We start from the raw sequence: 17,204 nt of genomic DNA, 5'->3' as shown, positions 1-17,204 counted from the left end.
GTATTCTTTTTTGTAGATTCTTGCTCTATACATTTGCTAGGATTAAAAACATTGCTAAGGCATGTGTAGATTTGGGCAAGAATTGCATCTCAATGGAGAGGGATGGCGCTCTAATTGACATGTTTCTCAGTCCATGTGCTCAAAGTAGAGAAGTAAATGGAAAGGATTGAATGTGTATTTGTACTTATATTTAATGAAAAACAATTATATCTTTAGAATATATTTAATTTTTTGCATGCTATGCAAGGTAATATTATATTTTCTATTGAATTGTAGATCTCTACATTATTCTCTTAGTTTAACTTGCTAGGTCAAAGATTTCCATCTAATGTAGTTTTTTATATTATAATTGCCTTTCATTGTTGCAATGCAACTATGCTACTGGCATGAAATGGGGATACCTTTATATATGGAATATGTCTCTCTTGTTAGAAAGGAAGGATCAACTCCCCGTTTATAAGCCCCAAAATGAAGAGAACATGGGGGAGTGTAACCTATATATTAATAAGAGCAAGATTGAGCTATGAACATGCTATCACATGGGTAGCACATAGGCTACCATGTGGGCAACATAGTACATTGTTGTTAGGGCTTATCCTTTCTAAATTTGATTCGACCCCACCACATGTCCTACATGGGACTTTCATGGAGCTACCTTTCATTGGGGCCACATTGGGCCTATAGAAAGGGGTCATATACTCAGTCTCATGCATCCCTTTGAGTGGGAAAAGGATCTAGGGTTATCCCAACACAAATGGTGCATGCGTAGGGCTTTTAGAGGACCTATAGAGTAATACAAAAAAACAGTTAGAGAAGGGTGAGAGAAGAGCAGGCTAAGAAATGGTAGCACATAGGTTAGAAAACAGAGGGCGACCACCAAGATGCAAATCCTCCCCCATGTTAAGCGATTCGACCACCCTAACTAATTAGGCATTCCAATAACATGGTAGGTCTGACTATCGGAGTCACCCAACACAGACCCACCTATGACAAGCCCTTAAAGACATGGTCAAGACGGTAGTCAGATCCTATCACCACCCTTGGTTAATGCAATGCCGCCTGTGCAAGACATACCCACTCATTCAAATGACTATTATTTCAAAACCTAGGGCATCTTACAATGACCATTAGTGAGAAGTAGGCTTTATAAGGGGCACCTTGCCCCTCTTTGTAAGTTGTTGATTCCAAACTTCTGAAATACCAGTGACTTAGACTTAGGTGGGCTAGGGATCCGTTGGTTGAATCGTAGTACTTCGCTGGAAACTTTGAGCTCTATATTACTCATTTATGTTTCTGGCTTCCAACCTTGTCTCCGTGTTTAACTGTGTTTCTTTTCAGTATTTCATCTTTGTGTTTCATTAAGCAACTTGAATCGAACATGTCCTGTTAAACCGCCCAACCCATTTGCTTCATTTCAAGCTTGCGGCTGTGTATGTGAAATGTTGTATCAATACGATCGGTTAATGTAGCATAAACATCATGTTAATAAAAGCAAAGTATGACCATAAAAATACAACTACTAAAGGCTTAAAGGTGTCTTTATTCCATCATGATTGTTTCCATGAAGATATGCTCTAATACCATGATAACTTCTACATTGAGTCTACTAGTAAGATCATCTTCATTAACCCATACTAGGAACCAAACCATAGAGCTTCATAGAAAACTCACCACCCAACACATAGATCTTGCTCAACCTTGAGACAATTCACCACTTATAAAAACTTACCACTCAACCATAGAGCAATTTGCTCAACCTTGAGCTCAGACATCATAGGGAAAGAGATACAACCTGGCCCTCCCCTTGAAAATGTAAGGAGCTCTATCTTGTGTAATTTTGCATTTGTTTTATGAGTCTTCATCTCATTTCCTTCTCCCCTGCTCCATTTTCTTCAAGAAGCATAAAAGTGGCCTCCATCATGAGGCTTGGTAGACTCATATGGCTAAGCCACCATAAGGGGTGATTCTTTCCTCCTAGGCATTCTTTGTTGGCTTTGGATCTCATCGATAGATATTGTTCTTGAGAGAACAATTACTATGTGCACAATCAAGGTAGAAGAAGGAAGTTTTGGAGCCAATTCGGCCCCAAATGCTCATAGCTTTGTGCTTTCTACTCTGATATTAGTGACACTTACATCATTGCAAAGCTCTATTCACAATACAACTCTATCAATATGATCAATGTATGGTTTGAGGCTATCAATAACAAGTTGTAAGGATCTATGTACAAAACTTCATTATGTTTTGATCATGTGACAATAAAACGCTTTTATGTTGGTGATGGCTTCTCTGTTTCTAGCAAAACTTATTTCATTATAAAGCTTTATTCAAGTCCATCTCTCTATGGTTTTAAGTTGATGGTCTAGTTTCTCTACAAAAATCTGTAGACCTATATGTCGAATAGTAACTTGTAGGATGACCTTAACAGGCATTCGTGAAGGGATGTCGATTTTTTGTCAAATTTTACGTGTCCAACCAAACTAGCCTTGTAGGTCTCTTAGTTTACCTCTATTCATGTAATATTATGTAGATATATTTTCTTTCACTAATGTGTTTCTCTTCTCTATGCATTGGTAGATTGGAAGAGATGCTTACATATCCTAATCTATTCATTCTTCCTATTTTGGAATATAATGTCACTTGGGATGTGAGCATATCATTCTTTCATATTGAGGGGAAGCTCTAATATGTTGCTAAACATTTTACATTAATATGGTGGTTTGTCCCTCTTGCTATGAGAAATTTTGCATAAGAAAAGTGAGAATGCTTACATGTGGAGTGTGCAAGGTGGATTTGTAATACCTTCTATCTTGCAAGTTAAGTTGAGATACATTTGAGGGCATTATTGATTCCTTTGGACGTGTCTCTAAGAAAGTGAGCTACATTGATGGCAAATTCTAAGATATGAACATCCTTTGGACAAGACCACAATATTGCCCAAATAATGCTTGAGTTTGCAAAGTTGAAATTGCACTCGGTAAATGGAGGACAAACTACAACACCTACAAGTGAGGAAAGGCCTTGAGAGACAAGGTTGGGGTCATTTGATATGAGTGCCATGAAATTGATTAGGGATGAGCTATATTGTGTAAGATAAGATGGAATCTTAAGGAGGGCATCTCTCCTCAAGAAGGCAAGAGGCTTCTTCACTATCACAATCGAGTTTGTGGAGGGAAATAGATAATCTTTATAGAACAAGTCTCTTCATGGGAAATAGGAAAGGAATCTTAAGGATGGCCATCTCAGCTTCATCTTCACTGTCACAATCCAGCTTATGGAGGACACTCTTTGCTAACCATTCTATGAAGAAGTCCTTAAATGTAGGCTAGTTGTAGCCATCCATGCACAAAGATGTCATCAATTATTATAAGACTTACGATGCCTAGTTGTTTGCAAAGAAGAACTTGAGGTCCAATCATCTTTACCATGTTCTAGGCCATGATGGCATTTTATAATGGGAAATCTTTTTTGTGAAAAGTATCATCGTAGATACAGGACACTCCCACAGTATGTGCATGTGTGTCTCCCTGAAGTTATTGCAGAACAGATAGTGAGCGTGTATTCTTGGGTTCCATTTAGCAAGTCTTGCTCTAGTAGGGAGCTTACCCATTATCACTCGCCATAAAAGGAAGTTCAATTTGAAGGAGGGAGTCGATTTCCAGCTCCTCTGTAGTCTCATTTCCCAAGTGGGCCCTCTATCCATCGGTGCATGAAACTTCCAATGGGCCTTTGCCACCAAGGTAGCACCATTGCCTTGTTTTTCTTTGAAGTCTTGCAGAGTTAGTTTAGAGAAGTCCTTACCTGTCTTCCATAGGAAACCTTTGAAGTCCTTAGTCTCCGTGTACATGTGGCTCGTTGGCCAGCCTGTTTTCATTTTGTTCATCAAGTCTTGCATGAACTACTCCTCTACTGTGGAAAGTTCATATTTTCTGGTTAAATGATTCACTTCAATCCACCTAGCTCCTCCTGGGTCCCATATTTTTCTGAATGAGATCAACCCTTTCCTGAATAGTCGAGCTGCCATTCTTGGGTGAGCTGTTATATAGGTTGGTGAGTCCTCAAATGCTAGTTGGTCAGCCAGAGAGACCTTCCCAGTGATGCATCTCCCTGTAATTTCATGCAACCTCCCCAAGTGCATCCCTTTGCTTTTACTTTCCACAATGTTAGTAACTTTGATAGCATTTCCAATGAGGGAACTCTAAAGATACTACCTAGAGGCAAGAAAGGCAGGAACGGCTTTGCTATTAAAAGAAGAGATTGAAGTGAAAGCAGTAGTCATTGATCCGACGGACGAGTTTGTCTTAGCATACATTGTCTATCATAGCATGCAAATCTCAATAGTCTCTGTATATGCCCCCAACAATATGACCCTCAGGAGTGAGTTGTGGGATAGGCTGAGAGAAACAATAGCCGGAAGAGATGTTGTGCTCATGGGGGACTGGAATAATGTATGCAGTGAACTGGATAGATCACACGAAAGTACTGACATGCCACTACAAGAAAGAACAAAGTGGAAGCATATGGAAACAAGCTGTGAACTAATCGACTGGATCAGTTATGATGCGTTGAAGGAAGCAATAATTTTTACCTGGCACAATAGACATGCAAACGAGAAATGGTGTGTGGCAAGACTAGACATGATTTATTTTTTCAAGAAAGGAGACTGGATAAAGCCTAGAGTACAGGGAAGGGTCATGAACGAATGCTTCGATTCAGATCACTTTCCGCTTCTGTTGCAATTTGACTTATAATGGGAAAGTTGCCATCTACACTTTATGGGTCCAGTTCGATCTTCAAAATTTCAGAATTCTTCATGGAAGTGTATGATTCCAAAGATGTAGAAAGGAAAAGTCTAATTTTTTGTAAGCTCTATTTGATTGTCAAATAATTACTTATCGCAAGTCTAAAGTGAATCTATTCAAAGATCCATACAATTTTCATATAACCTCATCCGAATCACACAATTGAGGTCTCCATCCTACTTGGTAGAGTTGTCGGCCAAGGTTTGGATTTCTTGTAACCATGAAGTTTCTTTTCCTTTTTTTGTTTCATCTGATAGAGAGATTATCTTGTTTTGAATAAGCCTAGTTGTATCACACTAAACTCTTAAGGGAGGAAAAATAGGTCATTGGCAAATACTTGGTTGGAGGGCTCTTACTCAAACAACACTAAGGGTCACCCGAGGAAGCATGGAAGTCAAAATCTTGCATTTGACTAGGGCCAGAGGAGTGTAAACTAATGTTGTTCATCATTCTTGTATGTTCTTCTTCCAAGCTCGACAAGCTCAACAGACAAGGCTGTGTTCCTATCCCACCCATTCCTTGCAGGCATATGATTACGATGAAATAACGTGGATTCTGCCTGCATGGATGGGAGGGCTACGAAAAATGCTTTATGGACTGATACAGTGAGAGAACTGAAGTACTACTTGAAAAGTAGAGCTCGATGTAGCTATTTGAATCAAGCTTGAGAAGGCTAGCTGTATGCTGCGGATTTGAAGAGTTACCTTTCAGCGAGTCTTTCTCTTCTGGAAATTGTTTCAATTATCTCAAAATTTGGCTCGTAACGTATGCAACTTGTGTAGATGCACGAACCATTCTGTTAAGGACCGTTCTCGCAAAACAAGGGGCATGTAAAAGATCTAGGTATGGGTCAGCGAGGTGACTCCTCATGACTTTTTACCTGTTCGTTTTCGTCTGCGGCGTGCTAACATTTCTACTTCTTTTGAGTTAGATGCATTGGGAATCGTTCCTCTAACTTCGCTCTCGCTCATCGGTATAGGCTTGGCTTTGAAACAACTGATTTGAAGGGCTACAAGGAGTAAACTAGAGACTGGGGAGCAGCTTGATGAACGACGAAATGCAACGGCTCACAGAGAATTGTGCAGTGAAAATTGAAGAAAGACATTGTCAGACAAAAGGGGATGGTGCATTAGAAGAGGATTTAGGAAGCATTGACCTGCTGGAGCCCCTAGAACACGGGTGGATGCCATTCCTTCAGCGTTCCTCAAGTTTCATTTTGGGTTTTTTGATGCTGATGTAGGATCTTTTGTCGGAACACTTTTGCGTCACTTACGATTGTGAGCTTTTCGCATATTTCAAAGAGAGAAATATTTGGGTCTTCCATCCCACGAGTGTAATGCAGGTATGGTCGCTAATTCTAAACTTCGTCTATTACAGTCTCTTAATTTGCAAGTACTAACAGGGAATGCAGGTGTAGTAAGGCATCGCATAATATGCTATAGCATTTGTCCCACGAAAGCCTTATTACACTAGAGGAACTGTTCAAGTTCCACTGGATGCAATCAACTGATCAAGCTAGTTACCGGTTCTTATTCAGAGTCAATGCACTGCATTTTACGTGTGTTCAGTGCTCACCTGTAACGACTTGTGGAGGCATAACACGCTCTGTCTTCTAATATGCAGCAAATGGCCTATGACCATCTCATGGTGGCCATAGAGAAAAGCTTTCAATAGTATAAATTTAGGATGTTTCTTACTAACAAAAGCAATAGGTGCTGGATCAAGAACCCCGAAGTACTTATAATGCTAGATTCCCATTAAATGATTGCACGTTGGTTTCCAAATGTTTGAGAGAGCTTCAACCAAGTTGATGAAGTTTTCCCTCTCTATCAAAAGGCAAAACCAAAGCGATGAAATGTGGAATGCCACCAATTTTTGATGCTGGTAAAGTAGCATCTGAGCTAAATACGCACAAAGAAAGCATGACCAATTTCAGACACATCAGAAGTTTTACATGACCCGATTTTCTGCTCTGTTCTAGTTCTGTTTGGGTCCTCTGTAAATACCTCCTTGATATCTTCGTTGTCTACATGCCTCCTTTTTTCCTATTCTTGGTACTTAATTTCATAGGACTGGATGCATTCTAGTTCTATGAGGTGTCATATGCCCCTAATAAAAGTGCAGCATTTTTTCAAAGCTCTCTCCTTACTATGTGTTTCCAGCCAAGATGCAAGGTCTGCCGCTTGTTCATTGCATTGTGAAAAGAAACACCTTGTTAACACTTCAGGCTTTGAATGTAAGGAAAAATAGCCGTGAAAGCACTGTTGAAAGGATTCTTTTATTTGTGTCCAGTGTCCTATATATGGAGTTATTGGATAGTGGGCTCCTGTATGCACATTAATTTTCATTGGAGAAATGGTGCATACTCAAACAACTCAAAGGAGGCCCTGATATGCATACCTGATACATGCTTGCTGCTTGTGGCATGACTGCAGCAGTAAGGCTGCCATGGAGGAGCTGGCTGGCAAATAATTCAATTGAATGACGAATGGAGAACTTGCAAGGTTCATCAGTTATTCAATTCCTTAGCACAGGTGTTCCAACACTTCAAAAATCTTGGTCAAGCGAGATGTGTCTGCCCAGACTATGCTTTTAGAGATTGTCTAAAGACCTCTCTTCCTTTTCTCTTAGAGCATCCTCCTTTTCTACTTAGAACCACCTTGAGAGATTTTCAGTTCATCCCTAGATGTAAAGCGAGGTGACCCTTGATAGATTTGTTTAGCCCATCCCTTGTACGCTCGTAAGGCAAGTTGAGCTATCGGTTTCAAATTTCAAGCATTTTAAGTCAGCATATGAAGAGAGCATTGTTGAGTTATCTTGAATCAAAGATAATGGATACCTGACATGAGAGGTGCAATGGGATGGTTGATGACAGATAAAAGCCTAAACCTCGATCTAGGTGACTTCTTTTAGTCAGCTTGGGCTCAACCCAAGGAGTCCACAGTTCAATTTGATGGGTCATAGAGTAAATCTCACTCAAATGACAGTTGTTCTCTACGTAGTCATCAACGAAGACATTATTTGATTGCAAAACAAACCCACTTGTCTATGAAGTTAAATCCTAGGGGTCTCTTTACAATAGGATTTATAAAGTTGTATATGAACGGTCGTCACTTGTGCCATTACATATGTAGGTTGCTTACATGCAGATCAGAGATGTAACGAAAGCTTGATCATGTAAATGTAGTATGAGACAAGAAGATAGGATGAGTGCATTGTTAGGACAAATACAAATGGCATTTGTCCCGTATTGTAAACTATTAATACAATTGGTACTTTATAATTGTATTTTTATCACTCGCTTTTTTTCATCGGGGTGCTACTCATATTTGTAGTGCTCTATTGTTCCATCTTTTCGAGATTCCCTCTAATAGTGTATAGATGTGGATTTGAAAGATAACACCAAATGAAGACGGTCAAGATAAATAATTATCAATGGTTGGAACTCTTGGAAAGCATTTTTCTTTGCATTCAAAGGCATGCATGTGAGTCCAATCGCATAAGATTGTAATTCCATGAAATTTTCGGTTTAGGAATTTATGAACCCTCCATCTAAGAGTATTAGGGCTAGGTTAATTTGGGAAATTGAGGCTAGGCTATGCACCCTCCATTTGAAGAGTATCAAGGCTAGGCTCAGTTGGGAAATTGTTTAGTTGAGTTCCCCACCTTGTTCGAGACAATTGGTGGGCTCCATCAAGGCGATTGGTTTAGTTGAGGTCCCCACCTTGTTGGAGACGATTGGTCCTTCCCAGACATGGGCTCCATTAAGGCTTATGGATGGGGATGGGATGAAAAGGTTTTCTAACCTATATGCTACTCGTTTCTTAGCTTGCTCTTTTCTCACCCTCCCTAACTGCCTGTATTTTAATCTATCAGTATTCCTCCCCGTGATTAGGATCTAGGGTCCTATAAAAGCCCCACATACATGCATTACTCTTTTCTCACCCTTCTCTTACCGCTCTGTATTACTCTATAGGTATCACTTCCCATGATTAGGATCTAGGGTCCTTTAAAAGCCCTATGTACATGCACCATTTGTGTTGGGATAACCCTAGATTCTTTTCCCACTCAAAGGGATGCATGAAACTCAGTATATGACCCCTTCCTAAAGGCCCAATGTGGCCCCAGTGAAAGGTAGCTCCATGGAAGTCCCATGTGGGACACGTCAAATTCAGACCCTAACAACAACGTACTATGTTGCCCATATGGTAGCCTATGTGCTACCCATGTGATAGCATGTTCATAGCTCAATCTTGCTCCTATCAATATATAGGTTACACTCCCCCATGCTCTCTTCATTTTGGGGCTTGTAAATAGGGAGTCGTCCTTCCTTTCTAATAAGAGAGACATATTACACATATACAGGTATCCCCATTTCATGCCACAAGCATAGTTTCGTTGCAACAATGAAAGGCAATTATAATATACAAAACTACATTAGATGAAAAGTTTTGACCTAGCAAATAATGTAGAGAGCTACAATTCAATAGAAAATATAATATTACTTTGCATAGCATGCAAAAAATTAAATATATTCTAAAGATTTAACTGTTTTCCATTAAATAGAAGTATAGATACACATTCAATCCTTTCCATTTACTTCTCTACTTTGATCACATGGCTTGAGAAACATGTCAATTAGAGTGGCATCCCTCTCCATCAAGATGCAATTCTTGCCCAAATCTACACATGCCTTGCAATGTTTTTAATCCTAGCAAATGTATAGCGCAAGAATCTACAAAAATAAAAACATAAGCTGTATTGTATAGCTAAAGAAGAAATCTTATTAGATTTTCAAAGGATGCATGTTGCGATAATATTTGGAAAAAAACATGCTTAAGTCCATCTATCATTGACACCCTTAGAGCACCATCTTCCCAAATGGGAATTGCCTCAATAACCAATTTGATTTTCGTGGACATAGATCTTTACCCAACTAGTCTTTTGTTTCTCTTTTATTGTACATGGTTTGGAAACATTGTCAAATTGAAAGAACATGATGCTAAGTATTCAACTTGCAAAACTATAAGGGATTAAACTATATAATCTTATTCTCTATTATTCTTTGATCTTTAGAACAACAAAAAATTCTAAATTTGTATGATTGGACTTATTCTAGTCTTACAAAGGTATATTTTTCTATCACCTTAGCGGACATGCAAATTCTTTGAATTTTCGTCCAAGTGGTGATCAGCTGTTCAACTACATCGTTTTATCTTACGCGGGTGCAGAAGCCCCAACAGCTAATCTTATTCTCTATTATTCTTTGATCTTTAGAACAACAAAAAATTCTAAATTTGTATGATTGGACTTATTCTAGTCTTACAAAGGTATATTTTTCTATCACCTTAGCGGACATGCAAATTCTTTGAATTTTCGTCCAAGTGGTGATCAGCTGTTCAACTACATCGTTTTATCTTACGCGGGTGTAGAAGCCCCAATAGCTAATCTTATTCTCTATTATTCTTTGATCTTTAAAACAACAAAAAATTCTAAATTTGTATGATTGGACTTATTCTAGTCTTACAAAGGTATATAGGGTTGAGACTGCCATTTGCATCATTGACTCTTTGGAAGGCCAACCTAACCTTCATGACGTGCTCCTTACGTGACGAGAATATACAGAAATCATCTAAAAACACCTCCAAGAAATCCCCCAGATAAGGAGCAAACACCATCCGCATAAATCTTTGAAAGGTAATAGGAGCATTGGTGAGGCCAAATGGCATTACTTTGAATGCAAATGTCCCCCAGGGTGTGGCAAATGTGGTTTTAAGCACATCTTCTTCAGCAATTCTGATTTGATAAAACCCGGAGTAACCATTACAGAAAGTATACATCTCATGACCACTTACCTTCTCAAGAATAAGGTCTTGAAAGGGAAGAGGATGATGGTCCCTTTGGTGGCTGCGTTGAGTTTCTTATAGTCGATGCAGGCCCACCACTTGTTGTTTTTCTTGGGGGTGACTACCACTAGTGAAACCCATTCAGTATCGTGAATCAGAGCAATAAACCCAGCTTCTATAAGTTTTTGCAACTCTGAGCACAAAGCATCGGTCTGTAGGGGCCCTAATCTCTGATACTTTTGAGCCACAAGCTTTGCATTAGGCTTCAGCTCTATCTTGTACTCTATGGCAGTCACATGGCGAAGGTGGCGGTAGCTAGTTGCGAAAAGGTCAAGGAAATATTTGAACATTTCTAGGAATTCGTCTTTCTCACTTGGAGTGAGGTCTGGGGAAAGCATAGATTCAAGTTGTTGAGGACTAGCTGTTACCTTTTCTGTAGGTGGTGGGGTTGGAGACACCCCCATCATGTAAACTTCCTCCTCTATGAACTCCTACCCCCCGTCTGATCCTTCCATTGATTCAGACCATTGATTCAGACACTGAGGATGAGAGAGTATCACTGTCTTGCTGCTCTTCTTCTTCTAGTTCCGTGGCACCTGGTTGCACTGGGATCTTCTCCTTAGAAGCACCAAAAGATGTGTCATGTCTTCCAATAGCTAACTACATCACTCTTTCTCAACCATGGTCTCCCGAGTATGGCTGGGTAAGTCATGCCTGTATCTTCAATGTCCACTACATAGAAATTGACGATGGTGGTCAACCCATTAACAGTGATGGGCAAATCCTCAATGACTCCCAGGGTGGTGAGTCATCGACCATCTGCTACCTTGATTCGAGTGGAGGAACACCTTGTGCATTTCAAATTCAATTTCTTCATGATTCGGGGCACCATGATATTACATGCAGCTCCCCCATCAACACACACTTTTGACTCGACAATTATATATGATGACATATATTGTATGTGGGTGCCGATCAATTTCTTCAGAGATAGAAGAGACCTCTTGTACCTTTCCGTTTTTCTTGATCCTCCTTGTTGAGAGCCCTTGCTATAGCTCACGTCTCACCTTAGGGCTTAATGCTATTAGTTGAGGGAGCGTGATGCTCAAAGATCGATGAGTAAGGTCCTGAATGACCGAATATCCTCTTGCCCCGAGCCGATGGAAAAATCCGAGCACTTACTCCTGCAAGATCTTTTAGTCTTCTCTATTGGTGGGTCTGCCATCTTAGCATCTGAGGGCTCTGAGAAGGACACCTTCTTCCTGGGGCAGCCCGGTCCATGGTTTGGAGAGGGGTCCGAGGTGGTACGACTTCTTTTCCCGCGGTCAAGGATCTCTACGTCAGAATCCTCACTGCCTGATTTACTTAGAAGATTCACCCTTGGAATATTGGGACATTCCGTGCGATAATGACCCTTCTGGTGGCACTCGTAGCACACAACATTGGCAGGTTCTCTTGGAGGGTGATTGGATTGATTTTTGATGCCCACCATCTCAAGCCGAAGGCTCAAGTTGCTTGATGCGATGTTCTTGCACCTTTGTAGCCCAAAAATGAGTGCCGAGTACTCCGCTTGGTTGCAAGTACTTGCTGGTGCAGACTTGCTATAACAATACACCTCACCCCCTGGTGACATGAGGGTTGGTCCTTTTAAGATTGTCTATGAGCTATTCTATGCTAAAGATTCTTCCTGTGTAGCTTCATACCCACACCAGTAGCCTTGGTCGAAGGTTTGTATGCGCCGTCAAATTGGAGGAGCCAAGATGTCATCACCAAGACTAAAATTTGGACATCCCAAGTTTCTCGGTAGTCCAAGATAGGTAGAAGGAGAGGGTGGGGAGAATTCAATACTTGACCAAGACGTTCAGCACCAAATAAAATTGCAATCCTTTGTTGATAGTTTATCTTTAGACCAAAAAGAATTACAACTTGAAGCTCAGGGCGATGGGTGTGGGCGGGGCAAGTATGCGGGAGGGTGATGAGGGTGGGGGGGGTGGAGGGGTTAGGGCAGGGGCAGGGGGCACGATGAAACCCTAAATGTAATTAAAAGGGATGTCAAAACATGATGGGCCCTTATAAAAAGTTAAAAAAAAACCTAACTCTCATTATTCAATGGCAAGAGTGAAGAACATTGCTAGACTCACTAGAAGCCGCCTCCACCGTTCCTCCTCTAGCTCCACCACCTCCATGGCATCCATGCACATGTACCTATCTGGGTCTGGTGGTGCCTTCCCTGACTCTCATGAGCCCTCCCCCAACTCCCCTAAGTCCCATGAGCCCACTCCCCAGTCTCTTGAACCTTCTTCTCCTCCCAAGTCCCATGAGCCCACTCCCTAGCCCCAAGAGCATGAGCCTTCCCATGAGCCTTCTCCCCAGCCTTCCCCTTAGCCTCAGCCTTAGCATGACCCTCAGCCTCAGCCTCAGCTTCCCCTCAGCCTCAGCCTCAGTCTTCCCCTCAGCCTCAGCCTTCTCCTTGACCTTCCCCTCCCCTCAGCCTTCCCCTCAGCCTGTGACCCTCAGCCTTCCCCTCAACCTTCCCCTCAGCCTTCTCCTCGGTCTTCCCCTCCCCATGAGATCCCTCTCCTGATCGAACAAAATGTGTTCGATAACCCCTCGGATATAGAGAGGCTTCCTGAGGGTCAATAGACTGCCAAGAAGAGCACCATCTTCCCTCTCCTAAAGATACAGCCCATGGCAGAGATGACCCCTGTGCCCATGAGGAGGGTAAAGCAGACTCTGAGGAAGCCCCATCCCAAAGAAGGCCTAAGCTCCAGATGTCAGCGAGAGGATGACTCAGAGAAGAACCAATGTAGACAAGAGCAGCGGAAGAAGTTCAAGGCAGACATGAGGCCGTGGGAAGGTGTTTGGGTACCTGTAAGGCCCCCATTAAGAGTCAGGAAGTTGTACCAAGCAAAACTAGGAGTGCAGCCCTGAGGGAGATCAGGCAAGTGCAGAAGACCACAAACAACTTCATCTTGCATGCTCCCTTGCAACGTGTGGTATGGGAGATCGCACAGGGATACAAGCATGACGTGCGCTTTAGCACAGGAGCTATGGGGGTGCTCCAGGATACTGCAAAGCAAGTGACCACCACTCTGTTCAAGGACTCCAACTTGTGTGCCATTCATGCAAAGCATGTCACGGTCATGGACAAGGACATGGCTATGGCGAAGCGGCTACAGAGTGACCCAAGTTTGAAGCCCTGGATTCTCTTGCAACCCACTCTTAGGACTTAGACCACCCCCTCCCCTTGAAGGCACTATCTTGTATCTAAGGCCCAAGGGTTGATTTTTAAAAATAAAATATATCGACATTCTCTACACTCTCGCATTTTTGTATATTTTCCATTTCAATGCTTGAAATAAATGATCATTTTAAGTTAAGTTTTGAATTCTATCAAATCCTGAAGGAATTTCACCATTGCGCAGAAGGGAAAAGTGTCTGGCACATCGCCAGGACCCCAGAAAGCCCAAAACCTGCCATGGCACGAATTTGGGATTCTGGAAAGTCGATGAAATTCCTTCAGGATTTGACAGAAATGAACTCTTGATACCCAGAAGTGGTGAAAATGATACTAAATTGGCTAGAAATTTATTAAATTAACACAATTAAAATGATGGAGAAAATATATCATCAACGACTTAAACAAAATACAATGGAATTCATGACGAGCAATGATAACTTTAAACAAATAATAAAGACATGTAGTCATGTATCCATTGAAATATCCATTTAAATATATGTTTATATATACGAAAGGCCTCACATGCTATCTTTCTTCTTGGCTAGGTCGAGTACATTGAGAATAGGGGTCTTTGAATCCCCTAGTGGATTCCTAGATATAAATCTAGCCGCAACAACACTAACATCCTCCTCTCCTATTGCCAAAGACATAGCTGTTGCTGTTAATGCCCTGCCATGAATGTTCGATCCAAAGGCATTGATAGCAGCCAAGCAATGTACCAAAATGACTTTGTCAGCATTTCGAGTAATGTTGGAGTATCCAATAGCGCGTGACAATGCCTTGCACTTCAGCAGCTCCGAAGGACCTCAAGGAGAAAATTTGCAGTGAAAGACCACGATATGCTTTGCGACTTTGCCAAGGTAATGGGCCAAAGAATGATCTCACCCAAATGTGCTACAAACATTACCCCGTCTAGATGAGAATTCATCAAGCTCAAGTGCATCTTGCAACAATTCAACAAACATTAGAAGACCGACAATCAATTCACTTTGGAGCATCCCAAATGACATTTCCATGGGTTGAATTGTCCTCTTGCTTCATCCATTCTGTGGATCTAGCCTCCATGCATGCTCTCTCTTGGAACTCTACACACATATATCATCCAGAAATGCTCTCACAAATTTATCAATGAAAGGAGCTAACACTTCATCAGTATTCTCCTGATACCATGCCGGTGCATTCTTCAATCCAAATGGCACTACTCTGTAACAAAAGCAACCCCAGGGTGTGATGAATATAGTTTTAATTTGATCCTCCTCGGCAATTGAAATCTGGAATATCAAGAGTATCCATCACACACACTATATTTCTCATACCCTGCCAATCTATCCAATATATCATCAATAAAAGGAAGAGGATAATGATTGCTTTTAGTTACCGCATTGAGAGGCTTGTAGTCAATAGATACTCTCCATCCTCCTGTGTGCTTAGGAATGATTACCACTGACTACCCCAATCTGAACGCTCCACTGGATATATCAGCCCAGCCTTGAGCAACTTATTCAACTCCTCTCTCAGCACAGGCAAAAGCTCTCTCTGTATCCTGCTCAACTTCTGAAAAATAGGCCTGCTGCCTTCTTTTAGCTCAATGTGCATTGGCTCACATTTGAAACCCCTGATCTCTTCATGTAAAGAAATAAACAGCTTTGGATACTGATGAATGACTTTCATATACTCCTCCTTCTCCACTTCTTCTAGACTGGAATTCAACATGGATAGCAATATCTCTTCTCTCTCTGTCTGGGAAGGTGGGGGTTGCATCAAGTTATCCATGTCTTCAAGCTTACTCTCCTCCTTAGCTTATTGTATCTCTACTGTCTGCAACTCATATGCATCAGATTCCTTCAATAGAAATGATACTTGCCCCTCCTCCTCAGATGTAGTACTTTCTTCTTCAGTATCAGTATCTGCCTCTTCCATGCTTGTTTCTTCTAGTACTTCATCTATTTCCCGTCTGCTGCTCATATCAAATTTCTTGGCCTTTCCTTTCTTATTATGCACTGTAATTGTACCCATCTTCTAGTTTTGTACTGCTCCCACCTATTTGAGCCAAGGTCCACCCAAAATCAGTGGGTATGCTCCCAAACCAGCAGGCATAATGTGGCAATTAATGCAACAAGATACTCCAAAAGCATCCACTACTACTCCCCTGCGTATACCCAGACACTTCACCTTCACATGGTTTGCCAATCGGAGCCTAAAATCTGAATGTGCATTTAATTTTACCCCCAACCTCTCCATACATGCCTGAGTCATGACACTTATCTCTGCACCGCCATCAACATATGCCTCTCCAACACTCATACCTCCACACCATGCATCCACTGCTGGGCATAAATCTGGAAGATCTTTAACAAACATCATCTCCATCTCTCCTCTCGCAGGCTCCTGCTCATTACTTTTCCTGGGATTAGCCAACTTCTTCCATTCTCTTTTGAGCTTCAGGCACAAACCAAGTAACTGTGCAAAATGTCACCTACAGATATATTGGGGTTGTCGTTTGTAGTATACGTGTAGCTTAGGACTTCGAGTCATGTTCTGGTGAGAGACGTAGGCTTAAGTGTGGTAAGCAAACATAGTTCATGCATGTGTAAAAGGAACGTGTATCATCATGGCTAAGGTAATGAAGGCTTTCGTCTTCATTGAGGGTTGCAGGGTTTAGGAGGAGTTTAAGGGTTAGAAGTAGGTTCTAGGGTTAAAAGGAGTTTCAAGGTTTAGAAGGAGGTCCAAGGTTTAGAAGGAGGTTCCAAGTTTCAGAGAGAGGTTCCAAAGTTTAGAAGGAGGTTCCAGAGTTGAGAGAGAGGTTCCAAGGTTCAGAGTAGGATACATGGTGGAGAACTCATCTCCCTTGTAGATCATGGAGATTAAGGGTTGAGGAACTAAGGGTTTAGGGGGAGCACAGGAGTGGGAGAGGAAGAAGGTGTAAGAGCATGGGGGAAAGAAGAGAGAGGAGGGAGGAGGAGGAGGAGGAAGAGGAGGGAGGAGGAGAAGGGAGGAGAAGGGAGGAGGAGGAGGAGGAGGGAGGAGGAGGAAGAGGGAGGAGGAGAGGGAGAAGAAGGAGGGAGGAGGAGAGGGACAGGATGGGTTGCAAGGTTGGAGGAGAGGGGAGGAGGAGTTGCAAGGTTAGGACATGCTTTTGGACGTGGAGTGCAAGGAAGCATGGACACTTGAGACAATTGCTTGGAATACCAAAGTAGAACTAAACACAATGCCCCAAAGAGTCTGGACTTCATTCCATTATGGGGTATTTATACAAGTTGGAGAGCTTCTCTCTTTGCATGTAGGAATTGTAAGACATTATCTCTCTACATGTAG

General features: G+C 41.7%; 1 long non-coding RNA gene across 2 annotated transcripts; it reads left to right on the top strand.

Annotated features, from left to right (window-relative positions):
- The first annotated feature begins 4,944 nt into the window (after nucleotides 1-4,944).
- LOC147886246 (uncharacterized) lies at nucleotides 4,945-6,424 on the top strand. Of its 2 annotated transcripts, none has more exons than XR_015543365.1 (4): nucleotides 4,945-5,003; nucleotides 5,328-5,407; nucleotides 5,585-5,660; nucleotides 5,782-6,424. It is a non-coding gene; the product is annotated as an uncharacterized LOC147886246 (long non-coding RNA). The 2 variants fall into 2 exon arrangements; XR_015543364.1 differs by having other exon boundaries at nucleotides 4,981-5,003; nucleotides 5,328-5,435.
- The last annotated feature ends 10,780 nt before the right edge of the window (nucleotides 6,425-17,204 follow it).

Source organism: Dipteris shenzhenensis, chromosome 24, assembly GCF_047967505.1.
Source record: "Dipteris shenzhenensis isolate YYH24624 ecotype China chromosome 24, Dip_SZ_1.0, whole genome shotgun sequence".
Lineage (NCBI taxonomy): Eukaryota > Viridiplantae > Streptophyta > Polypodiopsida > Gleicheniales > Dipteridaceae > Dipteris > Dipteris shenzhenensis.
This window is presented reverse-complemented; position numbering and strand designations above follow the sequence as displayed.